Genomic DNA, 19,343 nt, shown 5'->3' with positions numbered 1-19,343 from the left:
ATGAAGCTAAATCTCATAAAAGGGAGGAAAAAATGTTGAATTTTAAGAAAAACGGATTTTTGAATTTTTTCGAATTTTTGGTAATGTTAGATTTTTTACCTAAGAGTCGAGACAATTTAATAAGTTAAGTATTTTCCACATTAAAAAGTTTGACATTAAAAAGTATATATAAAATGCCAATACTTAACCCACAAAATTTAATTTTTAAAACAAACAAATGAATGCAGATAATTTGCTAACGGAAAGGAAACTTACGATTATTATAATGTATTCTACAAGAATTCAATTATTTAAATATAAAAATAAATAATTTTTTGAATAATTTAATGTTTTTCAAAATTAAATTCTCATAAAGAACTCTATCAACAAATTTTTAAATAATTGAATTTTTTCGAAGAACTTGAATAAAATTTTTAAAAACAATTACATTTTTTAGGAATTTGATTAAAATTGCATTAAAAATAGTTGAAATTCTGAGATGGATTTTTTTATAATGAAAATAATTGAATTCCTGTCAAAAATGTTATAAGTTATGAACATAATTGAGTTATTACGAAGAAATTAATAAAAAACTAATAAATAATAGAATTTTTCTTAAATTTTTATTATTTAAGAAAATAATAGAATTTTTTCTGAAATTTTTATTATTTAGGAAAATAATAGAATTTCTCCGAAATTTTTATTATTTAGGAAAATAATTGAATTTTGGAGAAGAATTTTATTATTTATAAAGATAATTGAAATTAGGACCAGAATTTTTAAAAAGATTTTGAACATAATTGAATTTCTTCTAAGAATTTTATTCGTTTTGAAAATATAATTAAATTTCTTTAATCATTTTTCACTAAAATTCAATTTTTTAAGTGTTTTTAACTAAAATTCTTCTATACTCTCTAAATTTGAATTAGTAAAAATGTTTACTAATTCGAATTAGTGACTGACATTTTGCTTTTGAATTAGTAAATTTTACTATTAAAAAGTTATTTCCACTAATTTGTTAGTGAAATTTACTAATTCAAAAGCAAAAAGTCAGTCACTAATTCAAATTAGTAAACATTTTTACTAATTCAGATTTAGAGAGTAAGTTCATTATTTTTAATAATAAATTAGATATATATTGAAAAATTTAATTAATTTCAAACGAATTTGAATTATTAAAATTTTTCAGAAATCTAAGTTCTTTTAAATTTCTAATTAAATTCATGCAAAATTAAAATTTTCTATCAAATTGAAACCTTTTAAAGTTCATCTATTTATGAAAATTGTAAACTCAACTCTTTTAACGTTTAACTAACTTTGAAATATTTAAGTAAATTTAGTCATTAAATAGTTTATAATTAATAATTTTATGAGAAGTTTTGAAGAATTGCACTGTAAAAATTTTAGGAAGTTTACTCCCCACTGGAGTTGGGAGTGAAATTTTTCGAGTTAAAAATCAACTCCAAAAGGGAGTTAATAATTAAATTAACTTTCTTTAGGAGTTTATTCTTATTTTTACTGTGTAAATTTTAACTCCCTTCATCGCTTTAACTCCAAAGTGGGTGCGACTTTTATAGAATCTTCTGGGGAGTCAAAATTTAACTCCCTTTTTTTCCAGTGTAAGTTCGTAAAAAATTAAAGTCAAAGTAAAAATCGAATCGAAAGTCAAATTACAAAATTGCACTCTACTTTATAATTTACTTTAACTACCCTAGTCAAACGCTCGCGTCTGACTAAAATGAACTTTTATCACTAATTTTGGGATAAGTAGTAAAATTGCTTCATAGTCAGACGGACTTTTTAAAATTTAGCAACAGTAGTGAAAATTGGGTTAGACTTTTTATGATTATTAAGTTGCGCTACTCCTTTTTGTAAATTTACGTACTAGATACTTAGAAATTATGTCTGACTATAGTTAAAGCTGTGCTACTCACTACTTTCCTAAATTAATAATTTACATTAAAATCAAATTTCGAAAATGAAGAAGATCAAAGAAATAAATTTTCCTCAAACTGTATTGTACAAATATATGTGTGTGTGTGTGTTTATAAAGTAGAAAGACAAGAGACAAGCTGGTTAGAGACCATCTGAATTCAATGGTGGGAGAGCAAATGAAATTATAAGGTCGTAGCAGTATGCTGCTTTCGTGTTGGATGCCGGAAATAGTAAGGGTGGTGCTGGGAGGGGATGAGGAAAAGAGAGAGAGGGAGGGAGGGAGGGTTTCAACGAAGCTTCGAGTTCGAAGGTTGGAGGTGGCTTAATTGGCCGGTAATTGCTACTGTCTGCGCCCGCGACAATAGAACGCGAAGATTGGAACTTTACCAAATGACACAGTCGCGTGCGGAATACGTTAACGATTCAGTAATAGTTCGATCGAGCGTGTGAAAGTCATTTTTAAAAGCCTTTTTAGAACACCAACAACCTGTGCATTAAAAACTCTCTCATTCTCTCTCTCTCTCACCCCTAAATCGAGTGGATCGCAACCAATTTTCTTTATCATTCTACAATGTTAATGAGAAATCGAAAAGCAAGATTGAAGCTGTTCCATATTCTCTCCCTTCATATTCAATCGCAATTATACTTGTTTTTAGTATTTTTTGTTCACGAAAAATTACTACTATTATTAATCAAAATTGTTATTAATAATTTGCTTCTTGAAAAGACGTTTTTATAACGATTAATAAGAAGTAACAATAAATCTATTAATTTTTATTATGATTGTTCCAATTGTTAACTATAATAATTTGAATTTTTCTGCATTCATTCACTATTTCTGTCCCTCACACTCTGAAGTTGTCTTTTGCTTTTTGGAAAACAAAATTTTAATTGAATTCCTCGGATGAATTCAAATATTTTTAAATACTTCCATAAATTTCAATTATTTCCTAAAATTTTAATAAATTCTTCGAAACAATTCAACTATTTTTATAAATACTAAAATTCTTTGCAGGAATTAAATAACTTTTAATCCAATTAAAATAAAATTACACGAAAGAATTTAATTATTGTCAAAAATTTCCATAAAATTGAATTTAAACAAGAATTTAACATTTTCTAAATATAATTCAATTATTCTCAAAATATTTTTAAAAAATTCTATATGAAAATTAAATTACTTTCAATGCAGTTTTTAAATATATTCGTCAAAAGCTTTGAAAGAATTCAATTATTTTCAAAAAATAATAAAATTCTTGTAATGAATTCAATTATTTTGAATATACTTAATTTTAATAAAATTCTTTAAAGAAATTCCATTATTTTAATTGAACTTAATTGAATTAAGTTCCAACTTTAATTGAACTTCTCGAAAAAATTTCATTATTTTCAAATATTTCTATAAAATTCTTCATGACAATTTAATTATTTCTTAAAATTTTAATAAATTCTTCAAAACATTTCAATTATTTTTTATAAATAGTAAAATATTTTGCAGAAATTCAATTCTTTTCAAAAGAATTTTAATAGAATTCCTCGAAAGAATTTAAATTTTTAAATATTAACATAAAATTTATTTATTTTCTAAAATTTTAATAAATTCTTCGGAACAATTCAATTATTTTTATAAATAATAAAATTCTTCGAAAGAATTCAATTATTTTCAATACAATTTTAATAAAATTCTTCTTCATAAAATTCAATTGCTTTCAAAATTTTCAATTAAAATTATTAAAGAAACTCCATTAGTTTAAAAAAAATTCAAAGAAATTCTTCAAAATAATATAATTAGAATTTTTAAAAATTTTAATAAAATTCTTCGCGAAAAATCAGTTATTTTTCTAAATAATAAAATTATTTGAAGGAATTCTATTATTGTCAAATTTTTTTGATAAAATTCTTTGCAACAATTCGATGATTTAATAAATATATTAATAAAAAAAATTAATTAATTAATCAATTAATTTAATTTTAATAAATACATTAATTTAAAAATTGAAAATATTTAAAAAGAAAAATTATTAAAAAGTTAAGAAAAAAAAAGCAAACAACTAACTTTAAATTGCGAACAGATTACCGGAACATGTACTTTATGATTATTAATTATTATAATATTTTTATAAAAAATAAAAAAAATGAAGAAAAAGTTAAAGCTCTAGAAAATAAGAACCGTAAAAAAACATGTTTAATTATATCAGTCTTGAGAGTGAATTTTGCCAATATTGCCCCAAGATAGATTCTTTCTGAATTTTCTATTTTAATAATAAATTTAATAAAAGTAAAAATAAATAAAGAAAAAAGTCAAATCAGATCAGAAAAATAAGAATCTTGAAAAAACATGTAAAATTGTATCAGTCTTAAAAGAGAAGTTTTATTTTGTTTTAGAAAAAGAAGAAAAATATTTGCAAAATTCCTATTTTTAATCTTATTTTTGGAACAGGATTTTCCACAGGAATTAAGACATTCAAAAATTTTTAAATTCGCAAACCTTTTTTAAATTAAACAACTTATAAAAGTATTTTTATAAAACATGAAGAAATTGATTGCTCCGAGTCGAAGACTCGGAGTGATCGATTTCTTCATGTTTTTTAATAATTAAAGATGATCGAGTGATAAAATCATTATTTTAAATTATAATATATTTACTGTAACTACTTAAATATTATTTTTATCATTTTAATTTAATTATTATTTTCTAGAATTTTAAATTATTTTTTATGAAAACAATAATTGAACTCCTTAACTCCTTCCTTATTTAACTCCTTTTTTATATTGAAAATCATTGAAATTAGAAAAATGCATTTTATTTTTGAAAATAATTGAAATTAGGACAAGAATTTTTTTTACATTTATGAAAATAATTGAACTTTGGAGAAGAATTTTGTTATTTATAAAGATAATTAGGATTTTTACGAGAACTTTTATTCAAATTTTGAACATAGTTGAATTTTATAAGATGAATTTTATTTTTTTTTTGAAATTAATTAAATTTCTGAAATTATTTGTAATTTCTCCAAAATTGAATTTTTTTTTAGTATTTTTAACAAAAATTTAAGAAGAAAATTGAAATTTTTAAAAAATATGCCATGTTTACGACACTGATTAAAATAAAATAATTAATAATAACAAAAATAATAAATAAAATAGTATTTTAAAATAAGTACGAATACGAAAATTGATTTTGTTTTGATTGCCTTTTTCAGTTGTATAATAAAATGTAAAAAAATATGAGGAGTTTTCAATATTGCGAAAAACTTTTTCATTTTCAAGTTAGAAATTGCTTATGAGTAAAATGGATTATGACGAAGGAAGATGGAGTACATATTAGAGTAACTTTATTTTCTTGTACTTAAGTCCATCTATTTTTATGAAAGATGCCCCGTAAAATTGTTATAACACCGGCAAATAAAATTTCCTAGCGCGTTTTATTACAAATGGTTATGATTTTATACGGTAATCACTTAATATTCTTTTCAATTTAAAATATTGCTCGTTCCTCGATATATATAAAAGAAAAAGCAAGAGAGAGAGAGAGGGAAAATATAATAAAAGATATAATTTTTCAATATACGAGTATTAATAAATTAATTAATTAATTTTTCCGCAGTTACGATGCAATATTGTTCTTGTTTACTTAAAAAAATGATAAATTTTTTTAAGTAATCCTAAATATTTTATAATTAATTTTTATGAGTAAAAAAGTTAAATTAAAATATACTTTCGGTATATAATGAATTAATTTATTAATCATTTATCAAATTAATTACTTTATTAATTAATTCTTAACTATTTAATTTTATTTTAATTTCAAGTTATTTATAAATCAGTAGTGAATGACCGTTTAAGTTAGACGTATTAAATAAAAATTGACGTCTATTATTAAATTAAATTGAAATTAAATTTTGTGATTTATCAATATAAAAATTAAACTCATATTTTTGGTTTTCCAGTTTTTCTGAGGATAAATTGAGAAAAAACCTTTTTGTCTCAATTTTATGTCCTTAGAAAAGCTTTGTCAATATAAATTTGAACGAGAATTAAATTTTCGGTTCAATGTATATTAAATTGAAAACGAGTTTTTTTGTGAATTTTTCCGTAAAATACAATTATAGAAAAAATTTTCTCTTATTCTTTCTTTTTTTTGGGGGTCAGAATGGGAGGAATTTTTCTCATTTCTTGTGAAAAAGTTTCATATCTTTCTCTCCCTTATCGGAAAATTTTTCCTCAAAGAAAATATATGAGAATGAAGTATACATATATATGTACGACAATGCATCAATTCATGAGAAAGTAACTCTCGCATTTGTTGACCATGTTTTTTTTTTTTTTTAAAGGAAGAATATCGTCCTTTCGAATACTGGAAACTATGTATCATACAAGTTTTGACTCTATCGTTCCTTTCCGATTGCAACACAAATCAGTTGAAATCCAGAAACGAGTCTCTTATATTTATAGGGGGGAGCAAAAAAAATTGACTTTGAAAATTCAGTTTGTTAGTGGAATTATATTCTGACTTATTGTACTTTTTTTCACATCAACTTGAATTAAGAAGACACTTTTTCCATTTTTATTATTATTATTTTTTTTCTATTTATTACTATTTTAATTATTATTATTACCATTACCAATATTTGATTTTAGCTTATTTTTAAAAATTTTATTTGCATTTTCCATCTCTTTTTGCTTTTTTGATTATGTCTGGTTGAAGCATTTTTGAATTTTTACAGACTTCTTTGAAACTTATGTCTGGCTAAACTTGGCTTTTACTACTTATTTTAATATCGACCAAAAAATTACAAAATTTTCTTTGAAGTACTTTTTGCAAAAATTTAATCCGGATAATCCTGAATTTTACCTGACTTTACTACTTATTTTTTAAATTACTGATAATAATTAACTTGGACTAAATGTCTTTATAGTTTATTTACGTAAATATGAAAATATTATGTCTAACTAAAATTAAAAGTTGTATTACTTACAAAATAATAATATGTAAAATTTTTTTACAATATTTTGTCTGACTAAATCTGTGTTTTACTACTTATTTCTTTAATTACTATTACTAATACTATTTTTTTATTATTATTATACAATTAATTTACTTGTACTACTTATTTTTCAAATTACTATTACTAATACTATTTTTTCTATTATTATAATGCTATTAATTTACTGTACTACTTTTATTAATAAATTCACGTAAATATTGGAAAATTATGTCTGATTATAATTAAGATATAGTACTTGAGAAAAAATTCTTTAAATGTCTTGTCTGACTAAATTTGAGTTTTACTACTGAGTTTACAGTTATGTCCGATTTTAACTTATTGGGACTACTTGTTTTTAAAATTTCAAATATTCTTCGAAGATTCGCCTGACAAATAACTGAGATTAACTACTTTTTATAAAAATTAGAGCATTAAATCTTTGCAATTTGATTTCAATTTGATACTTTCAAGGAATCCGTGTCTGTCTTAATCTATTACATACTGCTGATTTCTAGGTAACTTGAACTTAAAATAATATTAAATGGTTAAATTAATTGGTAGAATTTATAAATGAATAAATAGAAATGATTAATAATTACTTTTTTTTAAATAAAAAAATTTAATAATAATATTAACAATAACAATAATTATTAGTATTTTTTATTATTTTTATTTATTATTGTTATAAAATTATTAATGTTAAAAAATTAATAATAATAATAATAATAATAATAATAATAATAATAATAATAATAATAGTAAGAGTAAAACTAGTTTGAAGAAAAATATTCTTAATTGACTCACATTTGCCTTTCAGTGCATTAACATATAGACTTTACACGCGTTTCTAAACATGTACTTTGTCTAAAGTCAAGAAAATGTACTGTAATTCCATTAATAGAGGAATGAACTCAAAAGGCAAAGCTCCTATAAAGCCCCGTAACTATAATGTTGCTTTAGAATGTACAATATTCAAGCACCATTTACTGTATAGTTACTGTAAAGCTACCGAAACACAGAGCTTATTTCCCCGAGCATATTGAGAGTCAAAATGAGGAGGTAACAGTTATATAATTAATTATCATAGCTTTACAATATATATTATATATACATGACTATTATAAATACCACGAAAAGAGAGAGAGAGGGGGGAGGGGTTACCATTCTTTTCAAGGGAACAATAGACGATGATGAAATAATTCTTGTGCAAGTGAATATTAAATGAACCGCATAGAAGAAACCAGACATAGAAATATGAGAGAGAGAGAGAGAAATTAAACACTCTTCCTTTGCTTTTGAAATATAAAATGACATTTCATGTTGTTTTCCATTTGAAAATGTCTTCTACCTTTCAACCATTTACTTTCACCGCCTTAAAAACCGACTAATTGGTCCTGGCATTACAAAATTATGAGGGAAAACTTCATTTTCAACGTTTCACCGTTCCTCAAAAAGGTCCGACGATAAATAAACTTTATTTGCCTTCTCATAATTCTCATAGAGTTATTAAGAAATTTATATAGTCCTTTTCTTTTGTTACCTTGATTATAAAATTATTACAAATTATTATTAACTGTTATTTTACATTATTATTAAAATATCATTGCAATTACCATAATTATTATGATTACTTCAATTATTTTTATTACTGAATGTAAAACTAATCTAGTCCTTTGCAAATTTCCAAAACAAATTATGAAAAAATGAGAACAAAATAATAATAAACAAAAAATACTTGTAGTATTTTTCACTAACTGCTTCGTTTGCTGTAAAAACGAAAAGAAATACTATTCAGGAAGAAAATTCCAAATCGTTTGTAAAGTTTGTCTGACAGACATTTTTCTAAAAATGTCATAAGTAGCTAAAATTTATGTCTGACCAAAACCGAACGCTACTACTTACAAATAAATTAAAGACTTTTTTGAAAACATTGGCTGACTGAATAAAAAATTTACCACTTGTTTGTAATATTCCTAACAAACTTGCACTAATTTTATCAATTTTTTGCACACGTCTAAAGGATACGTCTGACTATAACAGACCTGAACTACTTATTAAGAAAATTTCAAATCTTTTTGAAAGAACCTTTTGTCTGACAAAAATTTGAGTTTTACTACTTATTTTTCTAAAAAAAACTGTCTATAAATATTTTGTAGTACTATTTTTTTAAAATAACTCTGATGACTAAAAGTTGCGTCTGACTGTAAAGAAAGAATACTACTCACGAAGAACTTACCGTCTAATTTGAAAGTTTTGTCTGAATGATATCGACTTTTACTACTTACTTTTAAACATTTTTTTACAAAGCCTTTGAAATTCTTTTTTTAATTTTTCCAAACATCTGAAATCTACGTCTGACTATAACTGATTTTTACTACTTATTACAAAAATTCAAACCACTTTGAAAAAATTGACATTGACATACAAAACTTGGGTTTTACTACTTATTTTTCTAAATATCTGTCAATAAATATAAAAGTTATGTCTGACTATAATTAAGTGCTACTACTTAAGAACCTGAAATTCTCCATATTTGGTAGATATCTGTCGAAAAATATTAAACACTACTTTTTTTTAAAAAATACTCATGTCTCAATGTTAAGTCTGACAAAAAATTACCTATACTACTCACGAAGATATTACAGACTGATTTAAAAGTTTTGTCTGACTAAAGCTAAATTTTTCTACTGATTTTGAATTTTCTGACCATAACTATTTTGTACTTATTTTCAAAATTACACAAATAGCTAAAAAAAAAGTTGTCGGACCAACGCAGTCTTTTACTACTTATTCTGAAATAATAGAAACAACTCTCATTGATAGTGTTACGTCCGACTAAAACGAATTTTTACTACTAATTTCAAGCACATTTCAAGCACATTTCAAGCACATTTCTTTATTATTGTGATGTCAATCAGCAAAGAATAGTCGTAGAAATGTAATAAAAAATAAAAAATAGAAAATAAGAAAGAAAAAGAATATAAATTTGAAAGTAGAAATGGAAATGCAAATGGTAATAAAAAATCCAGGCATTTCTAATATAATTTTTTGAAAAAAAAATTATGATAACTGTTTTGTACAATTTTTTTAAACTATAGTTATGCCTAAAAGTAATGTCTGACTAAAAACTAGCTCTACTACTCACGAAGAAAATACAGAAGAATCTAAAAGTTTTGTCTAACTGAACTTGTCTTATACTACTTTTTTTAAAATTACTGTCTAAAACTATCTTGCATTTTTTGTTCCTAAAGTAAAAAAAAAAAAGTTTTTTTTTTACAAACAAAAAGTTAAACATAACTATAAATTATTTCTTACTGAAACAATTCAGTTTTTTTTCTTTTTTTACAATGAGAAACAAACAAAAACACAAAATTATTGTTTTATAACTTTTACTTCAAAAAAAAGGGGAAAAAAGTGAGCTAAAATTAAAATACATTTCAAAAAGAAATCGAGCAATAAATATTGAAGAATTTAATATCAAAAAGGGGGTAAATTTTGAAAATGAGCTAATCTTCTCTAAAGAGTTTATTGCGCTGCATAATTAAAAAGCAAAATAACTCGTTAAAGTGCATGATATTTATTGCGAAACGTTAATAAATTTGATGCAATTTTCCAAAATGTAATTTACCACAGTTTATAATAGCGAGAGATGTGTCTGCCGAAGTTTAATTTCGGAAAATGAAAAAAAAAAAAAAAAAGAAAACAGTAAATTGAACTTTTTTTTCTTCATTTTTTTTTCTTTTAATAAGCGTTATCCCGCGTGACTCCAGTGTAACGAATGTTCTCGCATCGCTTGGTTCATTTATATATAGAACACGGCGACGAATCTTGGACGCTATGAATCAGAAACGTGCTGCGGTTTATTACACTTGAAATTTTAAGTGTATATAGTACTCAAAGTTCTATCACGATTATATTATGCTATTTTATATATATATAAAAGAAAAAGGAGCGAAAGAGAGACGAGTCAGATGCAACTTTTTATCTTTTTCTTTTTTTTGTGAAAGTTTGTTAGAAACTTCTTGGCTCGACACAGAGAAAACATATTTTCTCATGATATCTTTTTTTGGAGAATGCTATTTTCATATACAACTTCGTTTGCCAAAACAAAAGAAGTTGAGGAGAGTTCAAAGTAGTATCGTTACATCAGAAATTTTGTTCTCTTATTTTTAATTCACAATTTTGCAATTAAAAAAATATAAAATTTAGAATTAATTACTGAATTTTTTTTATTGGAAAAATTATTAATTATCCAGCAATGAATTTATAATTTAAGAAAATTGGAAAATACAAATTCATGAAAGAAATTAATTAAAATTCAATTTATAATTACATTACAGTAATAATGGAATCAATTTGATATTTAATAAACAATTAATTAAAATTCTGTTAGATTAATTATACAGTCAAATTAAAATGATGCAAATTAAGAAAGAAATTTATTTATAAAACCTAAATTTAATAAAAAATACTCAGATTAAACTGAATCAATGAAACAAATTAATTGAAATCAACTAAACTAGTAAATAAACTAATATCAATTAATTGAATTTGTAAATATATTAAATCTCGATAAATAGAAATTAAAAAATAACTTTAAATTTAAGAAAAACGAATAATAATAATGATAATAATAAAATTGATAATAATTATAATATAATAAAAAAAATATTAAAGAATATAAAAAATAACGGAGGAAATGATAAATAACATTAATAATAATATTAAAAAACCAATAAATTGAAAAAAGGAAAAAAGACATTAAATTGAAAATAAAAATGAGAGGAAATGCATTAAAATGCAATATTATAAATTTTTGAAGACTGTCGTTGCATTTTCCATTTTAAATAATTTAAATACTAATGGAAGAATTTTTAAAGCTTCGATAAATGATTTTCGTTTTCGATGGGAAAATTTAATATTCGTAATAAGAGGTGAAGGATGCAAGAAGAATTGTGTAATAATGAAAATATTATAATACAAGTATCAGAGCTTTAACCTTTGCTATCTAAAATGCTCCTTCAAGTGGAAAGACTTCTTAATTGCCAAGAACCTCTTGAAGAAGATTTATTCTATATTTGAAAATTTGTCTATAAACGATGATGAAAATAGCTCATGGTTATTTTTTTTTTTATTTTTCAATATTAATGTGTGTGCATATTTTCGACAAAAATTTTATTTTTATTGCAAAAAAAAGTAAATTAAAGTTATTTGTTTCTTTCTATTAATTTTTTTTCGAAAAAGTTTACAAAAATAATTATTTTTTCTTTGCTTTCACCTTTTGATTCTATTAATTTTTATTTCTAACAATTCGATTTTTATCAAGTAAAGAGTAAAATTCTCGTTAACAAACAAAACTTGATAAAATATTGAAAATCGAATGTAAAAAATAATTTTAAAAAAAAATGAAAATAAAGAAAATAAAAAAATAGTATAAAAATGAATAAAAAAAACGAAAGGAAATAAATAATAAAAATAAAATAAACTACAATTTAATATTTTCAAGTTCTTAAAATTGATGTTTTTTGAAAATGACAAAAACGGAATTTTTTTTACTGCTAATAAAGATGAATTTTCATTGCAGGACACAAAATACGTATATTACAGAAATAAAAAAAAAACACAAGAAAAATTTTTTTTATAGATATTTCACACCTTTTCCTGAGATTCGTCACTATTATTAATATTTTAATTGTTAACATCGAAATTCCATTTTCATAATTAAAAAAAAGTAAAAAGTTTAAATCACCAATTCGCATTTGTAAATAAATTTTCAGTAGCCGCACATGAACCCTGGAACATATTCTTGGGAAATATGCACATACATTCTAATTAGTAAAATTTATATTCACTGCCGATTCTCGTTGGGAATTTTCGACATCCCCTGTCCATGTTAATAAACTTCTTTTAGAGCGAGAGTAATTTTCTCTGTTTACCGCGAATTTTTTTTTTCAATTTTTTTTTTACATTCGTAACTTTTAATCCCATACACCTGCCTGAAAGATATGGTCTCTCTCTCTCTCTCTCTGTATTATAAAAAATCTGTGATATATAGATTTTCACATTTCTCATCTTTTTAATGAAAATATTATTATAGTCTGAATATTAGTTTCAATTTTCGTTTAATTATTACTCTTCGTAACTAATGAATAGAAAATTAAAAAAAAAATATTAATTAAAAATAATAATTGAGATATTCTGTCCTAACGTGAGGTTGGGGCTTTTCGATTCCAAATTTACAAAAGAATTTCAGTTAAAATTTTAAAAAAATATTTGAAGAATTGGAAGAATAGCAGTTCTAATGTCTAGAAATAATTTTTTTTTTTGAAATTTTTAGAAATAATTAAATTTTTAAATGTTTTACATTAAAATTATTCGAAATTTCAATTAAAGTACATAACAATAAGTTATTAAATATTTTTTTAAGAAAAATTATTGAGATTTTGAATAATATACTGTAAAAATTTTAAACAATTATTGTTTTAAAAAATCCTATTTACCATTTTTTGACTTTAAAAAATTATTTTTCAATATTATTGTATTTTTTGAAGAATCGTAACTAAAAATTTGTAAAATAATTAAATTTACAAAAAAAATTTTTTATTCGAAATTTTAAATTATTCATTTATCGTTAAATTTTAATAAAAATTAATTTTAAAAACAATTTCAGTTAAAATTTTAAAAAGTAATTTAATATTAGAAGCGCTATATCAGAAATTTAAAGAAATAATTAAATTCTTAATATATTTTTAAATTAAAATCTTTTTAATATTTTAATCTTCTTAAAAGTATAATACGATAAAACATGTTAGAAAAAAACTCGATTTTTTAAAATTTATTAGGTACAGTAAATAATTCATAAAAATAATTAACATTTTTAAATAGAAAAAAAATTTTTAAATTAAATTGCATTCCGACAGGTTCGACTGTAATAATATTTAAATATTTGTTTTAAAAAATGATCAAAATATTATTTTCCTTTTAAAATTATTAAAGTTTGAAATTTTATTCAAAAATTCTAAAATGCAATTGACTTTTGGAAAAATTGCAGTTGTATGTACTTTTTAGAATTAATTAAATTCCGAAAGGTTTTACATTGGAATTATTTGAAATTTAAATGAAAATAAATATCAATAAGATATTAAATATTTTTTTAACAAAAATTATTGAAGTTTTGGATAATATAATGTACAAATTTTAAACAATTAGTGTTTTAAAAAATCCTATTTACAATTTTTTGAAAATAATTGAATTTGAACTTGAAAAAATAGGATTTTTTTCAAATTTCATTAAAATAAATTCTATGTTTCGTGAAAGTTTTTCACTTTAGAAAATTATTTTTTAATATTATTGTATTTTTGAAAACCTGTTGGAATAAAACTTGATTTCTTAAATTTTATTAAAGTAAACAATTCTTAAAAAATTGTTTTAAAATTTAATTTTGTAATATGTTTACATTATTCTGTAACTAAAGTTGAAAATAATTTTTGTTTGACATTTTTGAATGCAAAAAATTTTTTAAATTAAATTGCATTCCAACAGGTTCGACTGTAATAATATTTAAATATTTGTTTTAAAAAAATTATCAAAATATTATTTTCCTTTTAAAATTATGAGAGTTTTAAATTTTATTCAAAACTTCTAAAAAGTAATTGACTTTTGGAAAAATTTCAGTTGTAATTTTTAGAAATAATTAAATTCTAAAAGGTTTTTCATTGAAATTTCAATTAAAATAAATAGCAATACGTTTTTAAATAATTGTTTAACAAAAATAATCGAAATTCTGAATAATTTTAAGTAAAAATTCTAAAAAAAATTGAGTTTTTGAAAAATTATAATTAAAATTTTTTTGAAGATAATTCAATTTCCGAAAATAATTTTAAAAAATTGACATAATTAAAAGTTTTGTAAAATTTCATTGAAATAAATTTTATATTTCAAAGAATTTGATTTTATTAATTTTAAAAATTATTTAGAAACATAATCGTATTTTATATTTTTGATATTCTTCAATTTTTGATATAATTCGTATTTTTATATTTCAAAAAATTATATTTTTCAAAAAGTAATAAATTTTTATTAAATTTCAAAAAGAAAGTTTTGGTAACTAACAATGGGCGTTAAAATTTCACGTGCATGTAGTTATGGTAATTAATAATAATTTAAAAAATTAGAAAAAATACCAACTTCAAATTGCGAACAAAGAACAAACCACCGAAACGAGAAAATTATTAATAGATATTCAAAAATATGTATACCTATAAGAAATTAATGAATTAGAAAAATAAAATAAATCAAGGGGCGTTTTTTATTTTCTACATTTATATATTTAAAAGTCATGAAATAGAACAGGTAAAAATACAAGTTTTTGATGAAGAAAAAAATATTTAATAAATGCAAATTAGAAATAACGTGTAGAGAAATAAATTACGACTGTTTTTTATTTCTTGGAGGGAAAAAATATGACTGTCGTGATATAAGACGGGAAATAAAATCACCTCGGGTGTAAAAAAAAGGGAATGAAGAAAAAAACAAGAAAAAAAAGGAAAATGTTGCTCGGGGTTGACTACATCTCGCTGGTTGCAGTCAAGAAGAATATTAAATTTTTATTAAAGGACGTGTTTTACTTGCTCGTCGTATATTACCGCCCACTGAATTAAAGTCGGACGGTTGGCGCAAGCAAAGCAATCATGTAAGCATGTATAATGTACTTATGGCCTGCCATAACGAGTAAAACTCTCCACTGTACCCATATAGAAATTTTACGTTAATGATTCTTTCCACTTTTGCAATTGAAAAAAAAAGAATTAAAACAACAACAAAAATTATTAATAAAATTATCATTTTTGATGCGCGTAGGTAAATTATTTTTTATTTCCCAACACACATGATACTTTGAGACGAGAAAATGAAATGAAAAATGAAATATTACAAGTCAATTTCAAATAGAAATGAGTAAAAAAATATCGAGTATAAATTAATTAAACCTTTGTGATGAATTCTTTCGGAAATAAACTCTACGGATAAAATCAGTTTCAAGGAGAGATTTTTTATTTCCTTTCACTGAATTTGATAATTGAGAAAAAGAAAAGGAAAAAAAATATATAGACATATATATTAAATCTGGTGTAAATGAAGCCGAATTCTCTTGCGGTTCTGTTACGATCCAGACGCGGAAAACTAGTTACTTGGACCGACGTTTCCTCTCTGTTATTAATTGGAAAAAAAAACTTGAGGCCGTCTGTACTGAGAGCAGCTGCGAGTGGTTCAAGCCAGGAAAAGCGAGCTCATTAAAGCGATAAAATTCATTTAAAAAAAAAAAAAAAAACAACCCCCCTAGGTACAATCTAATTATTTTTACCGGCTCAGCGACTCGTACTGCGCTTCGACACGCGTAACTTTGAATTCGTGCAACGGATTAGGAATGACGCTAATTCCCGTGCACTGTAGTTATGTTGCCTCTACACATTGCTAGGCTAATTGTATTTTATCAATGTCTCCATGAATGGACCGCACAAGCTTGTTACGAAAAAGAAGGGGGAAAAAAAATTTTTTTTTTCTACCTGGCAAGTAAATTATGATCGATATCGAGAAACATTGTCTGACTTAAATCTGTTTTTGCTACTGATTTAAAACAAGTGGCAAAAAAATTAGGACGGTATGTCTGAGTAAAAGTGACTTTTACTACTAGACTTGTTGAAAAAAAAATATATCTATACGAGAATGATTTTTAGTTTAAAAAAATTATATTACCGGTTTTTTTTAACGAGACTTTGAATTTTATTTTACAAAATAGTAATTCAGGAAAATTTAACTAGAAATATTATAAACTTTAACTAAATTGAATACTACTTTCTTTATTGAATTTTTAGTTAAACATATGTCTGACTAAAAATGACTAGCACTACTGATTTTAAAATTTTCTGTTATTCGGAAAAAGATTTGTCTGACAATAACTAAATTGTAAATGTACAAGTATCCATTTTTTATAAAAGTGTTTTCTTACTAAACTTTTTTAGTTATGTCTGACCAAAATCCGTTTTTACTACTTCTTTTAAAAAGTTATATATGGGGCATTCTCCGTCAGATTTTCACTCAAAATTTTTTTTGTATTAAAACAATTTTTTTCGAATTCTATATGAAAAATAAGTAATTACGTCTTTTTTTATTTTTTTATTTGATCAAAATTATAAAAGTTATGATTTTTTTAAATTTAACATCTTCGGAAGCAAAGGATTTTTGAAACACTTTTAAATCCGTTATACCAAAAGATAAAAAATAATGTAATATATGAAAATAACTTGTTTTTTCCTAAATATTTCAAATATGTAATAAAAAATAACTTTAATAAAGCGAAAACATTAAATAAATTGAAATTTCGTCTAACATGTGACTTTTCTCAAAAGCGAAGTGTAATCGATTTTCGATTTTTTTCTTTCATTACAACCTTTATATTTATATTTATCAGTGGTTGTAATGGAAGAAAAAAAGCGAAAATCAATTACTTCGCTTTTGAGAAAAGTCACATTTTTGACGAAATTTCAATTTATTTAATGTTTTAATTTTATTAAAGTTATTTTTTAATTACATATTTGAAATAATCAGGAAAAAACAAGTCATTTTCATATATTACATTATTTTTTATCTTTTGGTATAACAGAGTTAAAAGTGTTAGAAAAATCCTTTGCCTCTGAAGATGTTAAATTTAAAAAAATCATAACTTTTATAATTTTGATCAAATAAAAAAATAAAAAAACACGTATTTACTTATTTTTCATATAGAATACGAAAAAAATTGTTTTAATCCAAAAAAAATTTTGAGTGAAAATCTGACGGAGAATGCCCCATATAGACATTAACAGGGTTGCCACAAAAAATTAATTTTGTTTTTCCCTCACTTTTCCCTGATTTCAAGACAAAATTTTGACTTTTTCCCTGACCCTAAAGAATATTCTGATTCACTCTAAAAATTATTGAAATTATCATTTAAATTTATTCCTCGAAAAATGCAATTATTTTCAAAATTTTTTTGCAAGAATTCAATTATATTTCACAAATAATGAAATTCTTCGCTGAAATTCAAATATTTCCAAAATCTGATATTTTAATCAAATTTTCCAAAACAATTCAATTATTTAAGGAAATGTAATAAATTTCGTTGCAAGAATTCAATTATTTTCATAATTAATAAAATTCTTTATAGGATTTCAATTATTTAAAAGAAATGTAACATAATTCGTTGCAAGAATTGAATTATATTTATAAATAATAATTTTCTTTACATGATTTTAAAAATTTAAAAGAAATCTAATAAATAAAATACGAAGAAATTAAAGACTTTTTTAAAGTCATTGTCTGACTGAACCAAGAATTTACTACTTATTTAATAAATTCCTGACTATGAAACTAATTTTCACTATTTCTTTTTTAATTTTAACACACGTCTATTTAATGTCTGACTATAACTGATCTATACTACTTATTACAAAAGTTCAAAACTATTTGCATGTATTGTCTCACAAAACCTGAATTTTTCTACTAATTTTTTTAAATAACTGAAAATAACTATTTAGCATTACTGTTTTTTAAATATCAGTTATGTCTGACTATAACTCAACTGTACTACTTACGAAGAAATTATCGACTAAGAATAGAAATATTCCTCTCATTGTCAATATGTTCTGCCTGACCAAAACGAACTTTTACTACTAATTTCAAGCCATTTCATTCCTAAAACGTAATTTCCGATTGAAAGAACAAATTTACAAAAACAAACAAAAAAAGAAATTTGCAAGAAAATTTCGAAAATAAAAAGGGTAGTAAAATTAATTAAGCACATTCGTCTATGGTGTCGTTAGGCGACATAGAAACGTCGTTATTAACGAAATCATAGTTTCGCATCCTTTTGTTACACGAAAACAACAGATAGAGCTTTTATTCAATAGTAACAGCCTTTGTGAACCAGATTCCATTGCAAATACTGACTGTTTTTTTTCTTCCCCTCTCAAAAAAAAAACTAATACTACCTTTTGTTCCTAGAAAAAATTCCTTTTTTAAATTAAAAACCTGCCCTAAATGTAAGTTTTCTCCGAAATAAAATAAAAAAATTCCCAACATACAGAATAGAAAATTTTTTTTTGTATATTGATTATAAAATTTTTTTAACTGGAGACTATATTGTGTTTAAAACAATAACACAAAAATAAATATTTTTTTAAATATATTTTTAGATACAAATTTTACAAAATTTCAAATGAAAAATATATTACTTTTTCTGAAAAAAAGAAATCAAAATCAATTGTTTAAAAAGTTAAGTAAACTAATGATTTGATTTTTTATTGTTTTTCATTTTCCTCCGAAAAATCACGCATTGATTACAAGGTCTCTCTTTTTTGTAAATTGAAAATTTTGTTAAATATTTGCGCATCATTAGCGGCAACT

At 23.0% G+C, this 19,343-nt stretch overlaps 1 protein-coding gene across 5 annotated transcripts in view; it reads right to left on the bottom strand.

The window, feature by feature from the left end:
* Positions 1–19,343, bottom strand: part of LOC122511094 (hemicentin-1) — a 231,147-nt gene that overhangs the window by 110,803 nt on the left and 101,001 nt on the right. The gene's annotated exons all lie outside the window — the stretch shown is intronic.

The sequence above is a fragment of the Leptopilina heterotoma genome, unplaced genomic scaffold, assembly GCF_015476425.1.
Source record: "Leptopilina heterotoma isolate Lh14 unplaced genomic scaffold, ASM1547642v1 Lhet_80, whole genome shotgun sequence".
Taxonomy (NCBI): Eukaryota; Metazoa; Arthropoda; class Insecta; order Hymenoptera; family Figitidae; genus Leptopilina; species Leptopilina heterotoma.
This window is presented reverse-complemented; position numbering and strand designations above follow the sequence as displayed.